This window comes from Lutjanus erythropterus, chromosome 16 (assembly GCF_056507025.1).
Source record: "Lutjanus erythropterus isolate fLutEry1 chromosome 16, fLutEry1.hap2, whole genome shotgun sequence".
In the NCBI taxonomy this organism is placed as follows: Eukaryota; Metazoa; Chordata; class Actinopteri; order Lutjaniformes; family Lutjanidae; genus Lutjanus; species Lutjanus erythropterus.
In genome coordinates, this window is record NC_139332.1 from 18,318,667 (window position 1) to 18,337,066 (window position 18,400).

Consider the following 18,400-nt stretch of genomic DNA (forward strand, 5'->3'; position numbering starts at 1 on the left):
ACTAACTTCAGAGCTGCTAAAAGAAAAGCAGCCTATTGTTTTTTTGTTTTTTTTTTAAATGTATTTAAATGTGATTTAATGTCACCGTGCAGCAGTGAGTCAGTGAGCAGCAGCTCTGCCTCCATGCATCCATGCATCCTGTGTCTGGTATCATCGAGCAGCCAGCAGACGGCAGAAGAAAGGAGGAAGTGGAAACATCAGCACTATCTCTACGACAGAGGAGAGAGAGAGAGAGAGAGAAACACCACTGACTGACTGACACACACATTCACACACTCACAACACACGCACACACACACACTAACTCCGGACACCAGCGCTTTAGTGGGAGAAGTGTCCTCGCCTCGTCAGGTTGGTCAAAGCTTTCTTCTTTTCTTGCGGAGCTGAGCGGGATTTTGGCTCCACTTGTTTGGCGTTTCGTGCTAAATGTTGGCGATGTTTTGGGGGCTCGCTGCGCCTCGGAAAACGTTTCTGTCTCTGTTACATCGTAGCGAGGTGATACTGTCTTTCTCCTGTCTTTTCTGTCTGTTTATCTCGCCGCCTGTCTTTATACTTTTGCGTAAAGTGCCTTTAGCGGCAGCTTTGGGCGCTGTTCTTTATTGACATGCACGTCTGACTGAAGCATCGCAGCTCGCTCCCGCTTTCAGAGACACATTGAACTGCAGTGGATATTAAACTGCCGGTTAATTCAATCTGTGCGTGTTGTTATTTTTAGTTGTGTTTTGTGCGTGTTAAAAAGCTGCAAGTTGTGTGTTTTGCAGCAGCTCTAGTTAAGCCGAGGCTGCCGCTGCCGCCGCCGCCGCCGCCGCTGCTGCTGCTCCCCCGGCTTGTTTGTTCAGTGCATGCTGTTCGCTTGATGCCAAAAAAAGTGGTGCGTTTATAGATGCCTCCGTTTTTTTTCTCCCCTCCACACTGCTAATTAAAGAGCTGCTTTAATGGTGTGCGGTGTGTAACTCCAGCCCAGCATGCTGGCCACACCGTGGGCCTGTGATTAGGAGACAGGAGGGTAGAGAGCAGCAAACGCAGTGTTGGAGCTCTTCCTACTCTCCTCCATGAGATGACAACAAAGATATCAAGAAGCATTTTAATCTGGGAGTTAATCCATTTATCTGAGGTCTAGAACTTAAAACGACTTTGTTCTTTTTGAGTCTGTGCATGAGGGGTTCCCAAAAGTTGTCATATGTCAGTGTTTCCCAAACTTTAGTGGCTTGTGACTCCTTGAAACAACAGTGACCACCTGCGACCCCTCATCACCTATAGTATACTCAAAACTATACCTCAAAATTAGCCCACAACCCCCAGTCCCCAGGTGTGGAACAGCTGCATCAGACCTCTGTTTAAAGGGGTTTCCACTAAGCATAAACAGTAGAAGAAGTGGATGGAGTTTCTGGGTCTGAAAAGTGAAGCCAATGCGGAAGTGCCTTAAACCTGCGTTCTTACTAATGGCCACCAGGGGCAGGCTCCACTGGTTGCAAAAAGAAGTCCAATTCTATGGAGTGTTATGAGAAAATGACCCTAATTCTCACTTGATTTATGACCTCAGTAAATAGTTTCATATAGAGTTTATGGTCTTAATCACTAGTTTCAAGTCTTCTTCAACACAGGTTGATGTTCATTCAGTAAACTATGATCCTATTTAGAGAAATATAGATGAGATAGGAGGTGGCCATCATTGTATTTCCAGTTTCCACCGGAGCCTCCCAAACTCAGATCAAACTGTCAAACTTGGCAGTCCTGATCAAATATGGACCAATATTCTTTCATTGCATTTCTCACCTAAGATGTATTCAGAAACATATTTTAGTGTACCCTTTAGTTGTAATACAAGAAAGATTGCGGTGAGTCAGGCTGACATTATTTCCTGCTGAATGGACAAGCCAAAACAAAGCAGTATGTCACTCACCAGCTTCATGCTCTGTTAGTACTGTTCATGGTCTGGTTGCAAAAAAACATGATGGTGATTCTCGTAATGCAAAAACTCAAGGCTTCAAAACAGTAGTCCACAAACCACTGGGTGACGCCAGGATGGCTCCATCCACTAACTCTACTGTCTGTGGTCCCAAACAGCCCTTTTCTCAGACGTTTTGGTGTTTTTGTTTCAACGGAAACACAGAAATATTAATACTGTAAATCAGCCATTCCCAACCAAGGGGTACTTGCAGTTACCGGGGGCACATGGAAAGATTCTGGAATAACTGAACTAATTTGAAAATTTAAAATCATGTCTTGGAGGAAAACAAACATGCAAATATGAATATAAATTGGTGCAATACTGACTTTTAAGTATCTTTATTGCCACAATAACAGCTATGACAGATCCAGTTACCCACTAACCAGTTGAGTCAGTTTGTGCTACAGTTGGGGGTATGAGATACATATTAGCCAAACAAGCAGAAAAGTCATAAAGGTCAAATGTAAACTTGACCAAACTTACACTGATAGTTCTTTTTGTCGAATACTTTTGAACAAGCCATCTGTGGCTGTAATGATTATTTTCATTGTCAGTTAATCTGATGAACATTTTCTCGCTCAATTCATTAGTTGTTTGGTCCATAAAATGTCAGAAAGATGTTGATCAATATTTTTCAAAACCCAACGTGACATCTACAAATGTCTTGTTTTGTTCATAACCCAAAGATACTTAGTTTATTGTCATAGAGAAGTAAAGAAACCAGAGAATATTTACATTTGAGAAGCTGAAATTGGAGAATTGGAACATTTTTTTTTCTTTAAAAAAATGACTCAAAATGATTAATGATAATATGATATGATTGATGGTAATCTTAAATTAGTTGTTGATCAATTCTAATTGACTAATTGTTGCAACTGTAAAGTCATCCCATCCATCACAAGGGTCCTTGAGTCTGGATGATATGGCTGTGGAGCTACATAGGCCTTAATGCCTTTGGTCCCACAGCGGCCCTTAAACGGCCCCAGGTCATCCGCAGACCCCACTTTGAGAACGCTTGCTCTACATTTACTCTGTGATGATCACTCGCTAACCATAATCAGCCACAGCAACATTGGTACTGTGGCTCACAGTGTGCATTGGCGCTTTCCTCCTCACGTCAGTTGCGGCGCGGCCCTGCGGCTACGCTGCCGTCGTCTCTCGGTCCCTCTGGCCCTCCAGGCGGCCTCTGATAGAGTGAGAGCCCATTTACATGCCCTGTTAGCCACCAAAGATGTCCCTGTTGTGATGGAGCCGCACGCACTCCAGCGTTATCGTGTCAACTCAACAATAAACACGGGGCAAACATACCCTAGATACAGAAGCACAGGGACATGTGCAGCCATGTCTTAGACACTGACATAGGGGCAGTTCAAGAGCTTGATGAGGAGGGATGTTGGGGGGGGGTGGGGGGGTGGGGGGGGTGTCAATTGTGGTTTCAAGTGCCATTCTGGGAAAAGCAGCGAAGTAGAAAGTTAGAGGTTATTGTCTGGTTGCTGTAGTTGTTCTTTGATGTGAAATCTGAGTTTCTACATACTTGCACTGAGAGGTTCTGCGTTGCATTGTGAGGTTTTGGCCTGTATGTGCTCCCAGTTCATGTAACTGTGGTTGACAGTGGGTTAGAGATTGATGTTTGGTTTTCGGTTCAGGTCTGGCGCAGCTTTCAGCAGTCAAGGAACGCAATTTTCATCTCGTGCTTCGGAGCAAACCACTAACTTGAGCACTCTCTCCCATTAAACTGGTATGTGAAGCAGGGCCAGACCGATACTGGATTTTTGGGGCTGATACCAATATCAGGGAGTTTAAAAAAAATAAAAAAAATCTGAAATCGATATATTAGCTTTGTTTTTGGTCAACAGTATTTTTGAAGAAACATGTAGTGTAAAAACTGATACTTGTGAAAATATGACTGGTTATTAACTTTTTAACATTTCAGTGAACTGCATTGTAAATGTGTTCTGTGGTGTGACATTAAATTATGAAAGAAATCTTTAGTTGAATGATATACAAATAACATGAGAGTTATCTTCATGGTTAGACACTTATTTTCATACAGTATTATTTAATTCATATGACATTATGAATAACACTATTTTTTTCCCATGACTTATTAGACATGTTCAATAAATGCAAATCAAACTTTGCTGTCATCCTCATAAAACTGTTGAAAATTATATCACTTTAAAAAAAAGCGATGTTTATATATCCTGTAATGCTCAACTATTATTTTGACACAGGACATTTATAGGACGTAGATACTTTGACATGGGATGTTTTATTTATTCAAATAAAATTATTTATCTTCGTCTTGTTGCCGCTGTTTCCACTCAACTTGACACAAATTCAAGTAATGCACTACAGAATTGTTTCCTGGGCGTAGAGGCAATGTATCTATTTTGTTTTATATTAATCATCAACGTTGTATGTTTTTGTATTATGAAGGAACTACAACTCTAATTTCATTGTACAACTCTGTGTTGTGTAATGATAATAAATGTCCTTGAATGCTTGAATGTCAGTCTGGTGTGAGCACAGTGTTGTCCAGTAGTTGTCCAGGTTAGAAGTGAAGCATGCCACAAGACTTATATTACAGTTTTACAGCCACCTGAGGGACCTATATGTCAAAAGGAATGCACACACGCATGCGAAAACAAGTTTTATTAGCCACAGCAAACCTCCGTTTCTTGTTAGCTGGCATGCCCAGATAAATATTTCTTTATCCCTACAGGGTCTTAAAAATCAGCGACAGAAATGGAGTGTTGCAACACAAGAGAAAATGAAAAGTGAGGAGGTAAAATGCGGCAGCCTTGACTTGCTCTGTAAGTCATACGCCAGATAAACTGATGGAATTAAACTTGAGCGCTTTGGTGTTTTTGTTTTAAATAGTGAAACATAATCCAGGAAATCAGATTAGCGCAAAGAGGCAGAGATGGAGCACTTTTTGGAGAGAGGAAGACGGGTGCCTGCCCTTGCTTATTGAGTTGCATCACATACGAGAGATCCTGGTGTGCATCTGTTTGACACTGCCTACTGTTTGGCATCCCCTCAACACCTCCCGAGGTGCAACCTTGCCAGTTTCAGAGCTGTTTCTGCCTCCTCTCGCCTGTCACACAGCCCCCCCCCCCCACACACACACACTCCCCTTGCAGCTTGTTATCGTTCTCTCATTAGCTTACTCCCTTACACTCGCTTTCTCACACATACTATCTTACTCTCGCTCGGTTTAGCTTCTCTCTTTCCCACCATCTCTTGCACTTTCTTCTCATCATTGCAGCGCAGCCCCCCCCAATCTACTCTCTCACTCTGTTCTTGCTCCCTGAGGGAAACAGAGGTATGTAAATTGTTTTCTCCTTGATAGATGCCCAGCCTGCTATCTGTCCATCTTAATGAACTCATTTCCCCCAATTTTTTTTCCTCCTAAAACCTCAAGATTGCAGCAACACCAAAATTTCAGGGTCTGAAGTTTCCTGTCATCTCTCTGTTGCTTCTTTTTTGTCTTTTTGTGCTGGGAGCCACTGAGAATGCTTACAGAAAAAAACTTTAATGTAGTGGTATCCTTGCTTGCCTGTCCTTCAGTGGCTTGAGGTTAGATTAATTTGTGGTTCCAAATGAGATGAATGTTGCCTTGCATAATTGCTCCCTGTGGTATGAAGTTAATTAAAACAGCAGGTAGGTACTGAAGGTGCAATGGGAAGGTGCCAGACAGCCAGACAGACTTAGGTGGGTGAGGAGAGATCTCATAGGCACTGCTGCTGCTGCCATGTTCTACTCTTTAGTTTTCTGATTGTCGCTTCGGGCTAAACTCAGAGCCAGGCAACTATTTGATTTGTGAGAAAATGCAATAAATAAGAGAAACTGATGTGTTTTATGACCGACTAAGATGATCTCTTAGCAATTGTGTAAGGAAAAAACGCTTGTGGATGCATTTTGACTTATTACCCTGTGTTTCTATAACTGTATGTTGTATCCCTCAGGCACAGTCCATCCAGAGTCCATCCATTCTTAGAATATGCATCAGTTTAAGCGGCGAGCATCCGCGGGCATGTTTTTCTGTTAAAGTCTAGACTTTATGCGGAGTGAAGCAGCCCTAGATGACCCAGAAACTGATACGGTTCCCTCAGCGCCCTCACTATGCCCGCTGCATTCCAGCTGTGGTACTGCCGCAGAGCTCTGTAAATATTAGGTGAGAGGTTAGCCAGCTCTCTTGCTCCGTGTGTGTGTGTGTGTGTGTGTGTGTGTTTGGTATTTAGCATCTCTCAGCTAAGAGCCTCTCAGCCTACTGACCCAGCAGGATAAATGGTTAGATAGTGTCCTCGGTCTGACCAGTATATCCCTGCTCCAGCTGTGTGAGGGGCTTGAACCAACTTTACATTTTAGAGGAGGGGACTTTGTCAGGATTGCCAAGTTGTGAGCAGGTGTTAGGGACTACTAGACAGCATACAGCTGTTGTAGTAGGATTGTGCATACACTGTAAAAAAAACAAACAAACAAAAAAAACCCCAGAAAGTTGAGTTAAAGTTGAGGTCATTTATAATGATTCGAAACATAAACTTTTAATCACCTGAAGATGATGATGAAGTTGTTGATGCCTCACTTAATTTTTTGTTGTTTCGATGGGTTAGGTGAAGCTGTTTAGACGCTGGCTGCAGGCGTGCTACTCTTAGCAGATGCTGCTGTGGGGGACTTTTAGGCTAAGAAATACTCTTTAGCTTCAGATAAGCTATATTTTTTGTTTGTAAGACATGTTGCCCTTGTCATCTTTGCATTTCACATTACACAGACAGTAGCGAGTGTTGTTGGTGTTGGAGTTTTGTTAAGTTTAACCGTACTTGCTTCTGCTTTCAGCTCATTAATCTGACTCACTGACTGATTACTCTCTCATCCAGATGTCTCATCCAGGTATCAGAATTTGGCCCTGCTTGATTTAATGTGAACTGGCACTCATTACTGCAAAATTTGGTCAGTACCTTTAAAAGTACCTAACCCAATTCAGTTGTACTTAGCTTAAGATATTAAGTTGAACCAACAACTCATCAGTCACACTCATGAACATTACAAAACAAATTTAATTTCCTTTTTCAATTTCTGAGTTTAAAGAGTTTTTCATTTCACAATAAGAACTGAAAGCTTCAGCTGCTCCCGTTGGAGCTACTTTGTTCCAGCATTATCATAAGGACAATATGTGAAAGTGCTCCCAGTGAATTTATTAAATTTTAACTGTAGGGGGGGGGCAGGGACTGAATTCAATACTAACTGTCATCATGGTTCACAGTGTTTTCATTATTTCATCACCATGACTTATCTTAAAGTGTATCAGACACACACAGATAATTTCTGAATTTCTAAAGTCTTCAAACTATAAAAGAGAAGAATCACGGGAGAGTTTTAACTCTCAAGCAATGCATGCTGGGAAGTCTGCTAATATGCTGATCATGTTCCTCAGAATCTTATCTTAATGTTTATTGAGTTAGTCTGTACAGTACATTAATTCAACTCATCATTTCAAGTCAGAAGACTTCCAGTTAGAAGAACTCATGTTTTTAAGTTCTTAAAATAAATACTAGAAATTTAAAGTTTCATTAACTAAATAAATAAAACTTTTATATTTATGTTAATTCAATGAGAAAAGATTATTTGGCTCCACTAAATTCCTGTATGATCCTTTATGCTGTATGTGTTAGTGATGTTAATGTCGCTCAGTGTGTGATTTATGGCATGTGTGTGTGCACATGTGCTGTAGAAATGTGCAGACAGTGCCGTGTGCTGCTGTGTCAGTTTTTATTTTTCTTCAAGGCTTGCCTGCGTCATTTTCACAGTAGCTCCATGCTGGTGTGTCAGTACGACCCAGGTGCTAAACACAGGTTTTCTTCAGCTGTAACCTAATTATAGCTGTGCATGTGTGTGTGCACATGTGTCTAACAGGCCTTTTGGTGGTATGTAATAGTGTGGGTCATGGCTTGATCTCTGTGCTTGCTGTTCAGACATGGATGGCTTCTGTCAAACTGCCATTTCCATCCATCACTCCATCCACTCGCACACCTCTGCGTCTCTTGATCCATGCGTCCATGAGTCATCCATCCATATATCCATTTGCCTTTTTTTCCTCTCTCCATGGAAATATGATCAGGTGGTCTACCAGTGCTTGATCAGGCACACACATGGATCATTGCTAAATCCCTACATGATTGCAGTGGCTTAGAAAGGTGTGTGTGTGTGTGTGTGAATCCCTTAAGGCCCCACAGTGTGCACTGCTTCCCCTGACAGTCTCGCCCACTACCGTCTCCAGCGAACGTGAGTTAGTGGAGGTGCCCTGGTTTTCCGCACTATTTTCCCGAAAGTGTGCACTTGACTTTTGGTATTTTCAAAAATGTTGACCCATTAGTTCGTGGCTGTTTTTGTCTGATGTGGTAATGAGTTTTCTGTTTGATGTTAGATCTGGGTTGGATAAAGATTTTTATGAACTGTGTGTGTATGTGTGCTGCAGTCTTATTTGTGCTTTTTCTCACTGTGTATTGCACAAAAAGTTTATGAACTGCTGGTGTGAGCTGAACAGTATCTTACATATCAGATTATAAGGGCAGGCAGGAGATGTCAAGGTGCCATGTCCCCTGGAGCTTTAATGTTGTTCTTTATGATGCTGGCTTGCTTCCAGTCGCAGAATTTTTGTTTAGTTTTAGCAGAAAAGAAAATACCGGCATACCTGCTGCAGTATGCACAGGTGAAATAGACTGAAACAACGTAAGGTGGAATAAAGTGCAGAGAAAAGGAACAGGCATCATCATATTGAAAGACCTAACATTTTCTGGCAGATTAATTTTAACTTCACTTTATAGCTGATATAAATACTTGAAAGGGGAACTCAAACCAATTTTACACACCAAAGTCTGTTGGCATGTCTTGGCGTGTACCTCTGCATATGTAAAAAAAAAAAAAAAAGTTGTAAAGCTTTTCGTGGCTCCAGAGGGAGCTGAGTGAAGTCTGATAAACTGCCTCAAGTGATAGACCATCATATTAAAATGCCCAACTTTACAGCAGAAATAAACATGTTTACAGCCTGGTATAAAAATGGTTTTGGTCTCTGTAGCTCATTTTCTGTCTTCATGACAACTAGGCAGGGGGTGAAGATTATAAAACTCATCCACTGAAATTCTATTAAGGCTTAAAGTTAAGCATAATTGATCCCTGCCATGTCCTGCTTCTTTTGCTCTGTGTTCCAATTAGAGTTGAGCTTATGACAGTCCTGCTTGCTTTTCCTGTAAAAGCAACATATAACTAATGTTACCAAGCACTAGATTAGCTAGCATTTTGATAACATTGGTTAATACAAGATGTGGATATGTCATTTTTACAGGTCCCCCAGCAAAATCTTTTAACCATCTTCAAACATTATTTTTTCAACCTAAGTCTAACACAATGCATATTTAAGTTAAAAAAAAAACACAAGAAAGGAGAAAGTTGGCCGAGGTACCAAGCTTGCTCAATGGGCGCTAGAGCACTAAATGAAAAGGGGCGAGACTTAGGAAGGCCCAATTAGGGCCGTTTTTGGATTAGCTGTGAGTTAAGAGGAATCAGGCATTGCCAACATCTGGAGCCACCAAACTGAGCGTCACAACAGCTCTTAAAAAAACCTATGAATCACAGAGTGTACATCCAAGTTTTACAATATCTATGTGTGGAGTTAAAAAGAGGTGAGCCAAACCTCTGAAAACTGCCCCTCATCTCTGCTTGAGGCTATTAGCTTGAGATTTCATTAGCCACTCCAAGCATAACTGTAGACATATGTACATAGAAACAGCAATGGCCTTTGGATTGTACGTCCACATTATTAGTCAGGTTAAGACTGGCCTGTAAACACATTTATATAAATGGGGTAGCAGCATTTTTTCCTGGATAAAAAGGACTGGCTTTTATTCATTCAAGGGTTTATGATTTACATGAAGTAGAAAAAAAGGGTTTTTTTTGTCTAACGTGCACCACAAAAATCATGAACCCTTGAATATAAAAACAACTCAATAATATGACGGTAAGTGACGATAAGTGGCCAATGCAACATCTATGCATATACTGCATGTCCGTGGGTGTAATCCACCTGAATCTCCAACTGAGTTGTGAATGTTCGAGTTGCGTTGTGGGTAAAGTAGGTGCCAGGTTTTGACAGGAAAGAAGAGAGCATGAAATTAAAAGATGATATCTCTAGTTATGCTGCATCGATTGATATCATTTTTAACTGCCAGCCCCACAAAGCTTCCAGGTCTTTAACTTCCAGTACGGAGTGTGTCAGGCCGAGTGGTTATAGAGATGGACATAAAGAGTACTTTGGTGAAGTCCTGATAAGTCCTCAAGGGCTCGGGGCTGTCCTCCTGCAAAATCAGCAAGTGCTTGGGGGCTCTCTGAATGACTTTTGGAGGCCTTTATTGTGCCCTTTCTGTAAATGCTGCAAACTTTGCTTGAAGGAGTTAACACACATTTCATAGTAGTATAAATGTGGCTGACAAGGAATTGAAAACCAAAGAACGTGTTTATCGTAATAATACATAGTCATGTTGATCTGTTTTCATCTAATTGATAAGACAAAGTTACTGATAATATACTAACATTACATTAACGTTACACACAAAACTGTTTGGTGTTCAAGGGTGGACATGGGGACTGTCTGGCACTATGGTCAGTTTAATCTCTCAAGCCCAGTATTGCATACAGTAAAGCACAACAAAGAGACATAGGAAGGTGAGATTAAAGGAAGGTTTTTTTTCCCAGTAAAGGAAAGGTCTGACTGATCTTGTCTGTATATTTGTGTGTATACATAGATGTGTTGGTGTGTTTTTGAGCTCCGAGTCACTATGTTGAAGCCGGGGCCCAAACAGAGGTCGACCCCATGTCGTCTCTCTGCGTCTCGCAGGCGCGCACACAACACTGATCTTGTCAACGCTGTTCCTTGATGACAGTGGACAGCACATACGGATGACTGGAGGTTCAGTGAGATGGACCGGAAATAAAGCTACCCTGTTGTTTTGCAGGATGTGGGAGGGGTGGAGGTGTGACACTGTTTCCAAGAAACCTAGAAAAACTTATTTTTTTCTTATTTTATCCTCACATTATTGCCAGTATGGTCTCTCTGTCCTTTTTTTCCCTTGTTTTCTTGTACTCTCTGCCTCTCTTTGATGATTCTCTTTAAGTCCCAGTATTCTGACTTGATTGGTTAGAAAATGACTCGCTTGAGATTTAATTTATTTAGTTAATGGAAAGGAAGCAGAATTACAGTACAGTACGTGCTCAGAAGGTGCTGGCAGAATGTGTACCTGTGTGTGTAATCTTTGATGGTGTCGCTGCCTCACAATGCTTCACTACAAAAACACCTTTTTAGATAGTAGTTCCCTTTGGTACTTCCCCCACTTGTTTGCTTATGGCTGCAGTGAGTTTGTTCATTTCAAGTTATTTCTGTTCAGAGGACTTGAGGTTTGACTGAAAAGAGAAATGCAGTTGTCATACAGCAGCTGCTGTGCACTGTTAAACAGGGAGGCCTAAGAATGACCACCACAGCAACTCCGATATGAAGATCTAAATGAGAGTTAATTTGTGTTTAAAATTGCAGTTAACCCTTCGCTAAGCCCCACCCTCCTTAGCTACTGTTGCTATGCGTTTTCTGAAATGAAATTGGTGGACATTTTCAGTTTGGTGGTCAGTATATAATTAAAATATTAAAAATGTCGTCTCCATTCTCGCACTGCACATATGAAGTTTACAGTGATAATGGTGGCAGATTTAACATCAAAATTGGTAGCTTCTCATTTCTAGCTGATAACCGTGGATTTTGTTGGTTAAAACGATGACTCTCACTCGCAGGTTTCTTAAGCGTAGTTAGCTAATGTAAGCTAATGCTAATGCTTAAACTCCTTGAGTCGGATGAGACCTCTTCCAGTTGACTTGTTAATGTTTCCACGTGACACACTAAAACGAAAACCCTGCAAAAGGGGCTAAATATGTGTAGTTACTTAACGCCTGTTTACATAATAGAAAGTTAACGCTAAAAAACTGAGGCTAAAAGTACATCCCAGCAAACATTTCTTGAATGGTGAAATATGACACATGTACTAGACAACATAAACACATTGGAAATGGAAGCACAGGGATTAGATTAAGTGCAGCGGACCTCACCCGAGAGAGCTAAGCTAACCCAGTTTAGAACTAAGAGAGCCAACTAGAGAGATGCATCTTTGTTGGACCACTTTCATTATGCGCCAGCCCACATCATTGTCCTCAAACCCCTCACAGAAGTCATGATTCTGGCAAAAACAATGGTATATAACACAACTGGAGGTAACATTACTGCAGGTGGTAAGCTAGTTAGAGAGGCATGCTAATGTTTGCAGCTCAGGTTAGTGCAGATAAAGACGTGTACATGTGTTTTTGAAAGGCTGCAAGCCTACGACACACAGAGTATCACCGTGCCTGGTTACAGTTACTAAGCAATAATTGGACAGTTGCTGTTTGGAGGAGGGGCTTAGCAAAGAGTCAATTATCGGAAGGAAACTGGGACTGCGTCGTGTCGGCAGGAGGGGTTGGGGATCATTCCTACTGAACATCTCATAACACAATAACACGTAGCTAAACATGTTGCATAATTAATGTACGGGCTGAGATTAAGGATTTGAACCCATTCTGTCACAACGCGGCCCTCTGCGATGTCAACGTGCCACAGCAGTGTTTTCCATTAGACTTGTCGAGGCTCCTCTAGAGAGAGGAGGCTGAGGAGGAGTGGAGGGCCTCTCATAACAAGCCAAGGTCAGCAGCTCGCTCGTTCTCTCTGGCTGGGGAACTGCAAGCCTTGGTTTGAAGGTGTGTTGCTTTATGTTGGGGCTGCCTCTGAGTGTCTGAATAAATCAAAACACAGAAGGACATTCGGGAAACAAGGCACTTTGATATCTCCCTCTCTCGCTCTTCTTTTTTTGCTCCTAGACTTTCTGTCCTCATGTCTCCCCTGCAAGACTTTCCTAGCCCCTTTTCTTCAGTGTATCATTTTTGTCTTGCATTATCATCTATCTGTAGCTGTTTCTGCCTCCTCTCTGGCCTTCGCTTCTATAAGAGCTAAGCTTACAGCTAAATGACTTCATATACATATTGTCCGGTTTCTGGGCCTCACTGCCCACACATTGACCAGCTACAGCTGAGTTCAACAGAGCATCTGGAATAGATCGACCTACACAAGGCTCCAGTGGTCATCAGTCCTGCTGCTACTTTTGAGCTCAGTAACAGCCGTGAGTGAGCTTTTGTTGGCTCCAACCAGCCAGTAGAAAGAAGCCATAATCACCCTCACACCCCAATGCTGCCTTTCATCACCTGTTAGCAACAAGTAAATGTGATCTCTGGCTGGAAAACAACCGCTGCATGGAGAACATTTCTTTCAGGGCCCACCAAAGCCTTGCTCAGGGGTATGTTGATGCCCTCAAATGCGTGTAAACTAAATTATATATACCTTGATTAAGCACTGGTGTAAATATTGACATCAGCATTTCATGGGTTGAAAAAGGCTCAAAATGCCACCCACGTTTTTAAAATCATCCTCAGCCTTGCAAGGCCAATGTTGAGAGAATCGACTGTTTGGGACTAATCAACATCATTAAATTTATATTAAAAAAAAGAAAATGAATGCCCTCTAATCAGAGCCCCAGCCCCTGCTCTTGAGTGGGAGTCTGTGGAGCAGTGCTCATTTTCATATATATGCCATTTCTGCATTTTGGGACTTTTGACGGCTGTAGATGCTCCACTGGACTGCATTCTGTCCCTTGATGATGATCCAGTGATAAATAGCAGGGCTATAGTGTACTGACTCTCCCCTACAGACACAAACAAGCCTCTTAGCCTCTAGCTGCTAGCTCTAGCTTGGCTAGCTACAACATAGATGCAACACAGAAACAAATGTGAAGTGCGACAGATGTGCTTCTCGTGACTGTCAAAGCTCCTTCGGACTCTGTGTCTCCAGTGTTTCTCTGCAGACACGGACAGTCTGACAGCAGCTGCTCACGGCTGGCTAGCTGTGACTACCTTGGCCTCTTTGGTCTGTGTTGTAGCCACGCCCCCTACAGTGGTTTTTCTATGCACCCCTAGCCTGCCACCCCTTTCCCACTTTTTTAGCCTTTTTCAAAATTTTGCGGTGGGTGGAGTTGGGCTCAGACCTGGATCACAAGTTGCACTTTAAACCTCATGGACAGCTCATATTTTCTTTACAAGGAGTAGTGTTTCAGCTTGCCCTCATCCTCAGTCACATCCTTGTGGCTATTGTATGACCACAATGTTTGAATGCATGAAAATTGCGGTTTTTAATTAGCGTCTATCCATTTCCCATGTTGTTTTCCTTTCTAAAAGGGCAGTCATAAACACACAGACATTTGATCAAACCGTTATTTGTCTCTTTTCTGATGACAGTGTACTAAAAAGTAGAGCATTTCTGTTTCTTCCTCCTTCTGTTGTGTGCTTATCTGTGTTTTTGCTTCTTGTCATTCCTGCCAGCTTGTTGTTGTGTCTATAGACACAGGTTTTCAGTGCCACCTGAGAACAAGCATTAAGGAGTGTTTTGTTTTCTCCCAGGCTCGTACTGTTGTGTTGCGCGCCGGATTCTCTTGCTGTTTGTGGCCTGACCAGATGCCCCATCTGTAAACCACCTGCCTTACCCCGTGTCACCCCGACTGGTCTGCGCTGGCCACACATCAGTGTTTTCCACTTCCTGTGGATGTTAGTCATTGTCAGTGTGCCTAACCCTTATCTTACTCCCAGCTATGTTAAAAACTGAGGACTAACACGGTGCAGCTCAGCTCAGTTGTGCTTAGTGTGGCTCTCTATTGAGAGAAGAGAGGTATTGTAATGGCGGACTAGCTGGGTTTAATGTTGCCTTCGGGGCTTGTTGCTGTGTCTGTTCTTTTGTTGTCTGGAGGCGAAGCTTAACACTCTGTGTTTGTATTTTTGTGTGTGTGCGTGTCCAACTTGTGTGGCTGCATTTTCCAGCCCAGACAGTGCCGTGGAACCAAGGCGCAGGAAATACCAATGGCATTTTTACAATAGCTGCAGAGCTACTGGATGTGTGACAGTCTTAAGACATGTGGTGATAGTTGTTTTTGCAAGCTTATTTAGTAAATACAGGCAAGTAATACAAATAGCACTCACGACAATGAGGAGATAATGATATAACTCAAAAAACAAAACAAAACAATTAGACAAAGAGACCTAAAGAAAAATAAACCTTGATCCTTTCAGTGATTCAAATGATTAGATTTAAAGTACTAGTACTATTAGAAACTGAAATATACATGTGACAGGTAGAACACAGGCTATTTAGAGTTTTATATAGTCTCACTCTACACTAGAACAAATCTTTTCCCATTTCATATTATATTGTTCTTTGTAATGGTTTGTAGCTATTTTTTGGCTTTACATTTTTTTTCTGTTTTTTTTTAAAGAAACTTAAGCAGGGTTTTTCTTAACTTGCCCAGGCCAGAGAGTCAAAATCTACTTTCCCAAAGTCAATTTTTACTTGTCCTAGTACAAATTGTTGTATTTATTAGCAGTTTGCAAATAACAACAAAGACTTAATTGGCTGCAGCATCCATAAAATGTCAGAAAAATTTGGAAAATGTCAATCCCACTTTTTCAGAGTCTTAAGGTGTTTTCTCTAAATGTCTCATTTTGTCAAACTAAAACTCAAAGGCTTTCAGTTTAATAAGATAATGAATGAAGAAAAATGGGAAATCTCAACATTTGAGAGGTTGAAAAAACATTTTCTGCCATTTTTGCATGAAAAAGTATTTTAATAAGTAGCCGATTATACAAAATGTTGAATTCTAATTTTGCTTGTGCCAGGCATGCAGGCAATCCTTATTGTTGAGCCCTGCTTAAGGTAAGATTGGTACTTGATTGAGGTTTAGATACACATATTTAACAGAATAATTGTATTTCTTATCTGGGGTCTTTATCCAGAGCCCACAAAATCATGTTTAAAGGTGTAAATTTAAAGTGAATGTCAAGTTACCTTGAAAAGACGATAGTAAAACAAATGCATCTGGTCTTCCTTGTTACAGAGTCTATGTATCATGTGGTGGCAGTTTCTTACATGAGCAGCAGCAGGTTTCAGAAGTAGATTTTAGTACAAATGAACATGCCACTCCTGAACTGAAGGTGGAGGTGAGCCACTTCCTGCCAATATCTGCATGCGAGCCGATCCATTTCCTGTTGACACAAAGTGTGAACAGAAAGGTCAAGACGTGCAGGCATGAGCCGATGTAATGTGGTTAGCCGTTAATGTTTTTCAGTATCAATTACAGTGCGGGCTGACAAGTGAAACATGTCGTGTGTGATGTCTGTTTCCATGTGCTCAGTGCATAGATGTATGGGGGGCTGCTGTGCGTGGATTACATCATCCAATGACATCGTACCCACAGCAATGAAAGTCTGGCCTGAGGAATGCCCTCCACTTGTGTTTTTCTTTCCTCGTTTCTTCCCCCCACTTTCCCTGTCTCTCTGTATTTCACATAAATGTGGGTTACATGCAGTTAACCCATAAAAGGCAAAAATGAAGCTTTGAATCCTATGCCCCAGTCCATAAATAGCCCCACATCAGCCTCATTTCAACTCTATCCCACAAGCGAAGCCCCCACCCACAGTTTCACTATAACTTGACAATAATAAGGCAGCCACTAGCTCAGCCCCAATGAATGGCTTTGTAGGACTTCGGGTTAGGCAGGCAGGAAGGATGAAAGTGTTCCAGCAGCGGCCAGTCACCACACTGCTAGGGTGGAGGCCGAGCTGGCACCGACACTGGCTGGTGACTGACCAGGCAGGCAAGGCTGGAGGCTGTCAGTGGGTAAACATACACTGTAAAAATAAACTATTTGTTATACCTTATAAAAGCTAGTGTCCGGGATACCTTAAAATCTTAAGTTGATTGAATTTGAGAAGACAAGTTTAGGTAATTTTGTAATTATTCAAAACAAATAAACTTTTCTAGGCAAATAAACTTGATATAAATTCAGTTGTACTTGAGAAAACATGTTTAACATGTTTAACATGTTTAATAAACTTAAGATATCAAGTTCAGTCACACTAGTGAACATGAATGAATTTTTTCTCAGTTTGAAAAGTCATCTCTTCGTTTCATTCAAAGAACTTCCAGCTGTAGCTGTTCCTGTTGGAGCGACTTTGTTCCAGCATTGACACAAAGACAATATGTAAACTGCTCCCAGAGAATTTATTACAATTTAAATGTAGGCGAATAGGGACTGAATTCTATAATAACCTTCATTATAGTTCACAGTGTTTTCATTATTGTGAAAACAAACCATGACTCATCTTAAAGTGTAATAGAGATGCAGAGTAAATTTTCATCATATGTTTTCTTAAAACCATAAAAACGATGGTCTCAGGAGAGTTGTAACTCCCAAACAATGCATGCTGAGAAGTCTGCCAATATGCTGATCATGTTTCTTGAGAAACTTAATTTAGTGAGTTGATATACTGTGCACAGTACATTCATTCAACTCATCATTTTAAGTCAAAAGACCTAAAGTTAGAAGAACTTGTGTTGTCTGAAGTTCTGAAAATAGATAATAGAAATTTTAAGTTTAATTAACTTGAATAAATAAAATTTGTATATTTATGTTTATTTAATGAGAAAAGGTTAGTCGATTCTGAATTCCTGCATGATCTTTTTTTACAGTGTATGGAGGGGAGGGCATGGGTGTAGCATATGGTTAAAAAAAAGACAGGGGATAAATAAATAATAGGAAGACTGTGGAGAGTGGGAGGCTGAGGGCAGAGTTTAGGGGTTAGAAAATTAAAGGTTGAGCCCAGAGATTCGGCACGGGGCATCTGTCAGGAGTGGGGAGGACCCTGTGGTGAGAGGGTGTGGTATGCATGAAGGAGAGTCTCAGTGGGCTGGACGGAGCAAAAGAACAATAACAAGCATCTATAAGACAGCACAGAAGGCAAGAGGGACTAAAGTAAACGGAAAATATTTAGAAAAAGACCCCAGTGTGTTATTCGTAGTAAACATGAGCTCATGTGTTGTGGCTGTGTGCGGTGGTGTGATAGTGATGAGCCTTTGGTGGTGCTGATGAATAATATTGTGCCTCCAACAGTGCAGTCAGTCAGTCAGTAAGGCGGATAGGCAAAGAGCACCCAGCAGGGAGGAAGACAGTGTTTCGGTGAAGCCAGGCCCCTGAAGCCACCCAAGACATGTGTGCTGAGTGGGATGTGTTTGCGTGTGGAATTAAGGCTAACTTGATGTATAGCCACAGCTGGGGGGGGGGGGGGTGTGTGCTTTGGGAGGGGACGGAGAGACAGCTGGCAGAGCAAAGGGTGAGTGTAATGGGGAGTGAGTGTGACAGCCACAGTGACTCCTTTGTTCCCACTCACTTGTGCCAGTCACAGCGAGTAGATGGCTGATCTGTGAAGTGACTGAATCCT

General features: G+C 41.6%; 1 protein-coding gene across 1 annotated transcript in view; it reads left to right on the forward strand.

Moving 5' to 3' along the window:
- Positions 1-201: 201 nt before the first annotated feature.
- The window catches only part of elmo1 (engulfment and cell motility 1 (ced-12 homolog, C. elegans)), a 155,569-nt gene continuing 137,370 nt past the window's right edge, over positions 202-18,400 (forward strand). The window contains exon 1 of the mRNA XM_084738408.1: positions 202-351. The gene's annotated coding sequence lies outside the window, so the exon portion shown is untranslated. The remainder of the gene's footprint in view (positions 352-18,400) is intronic.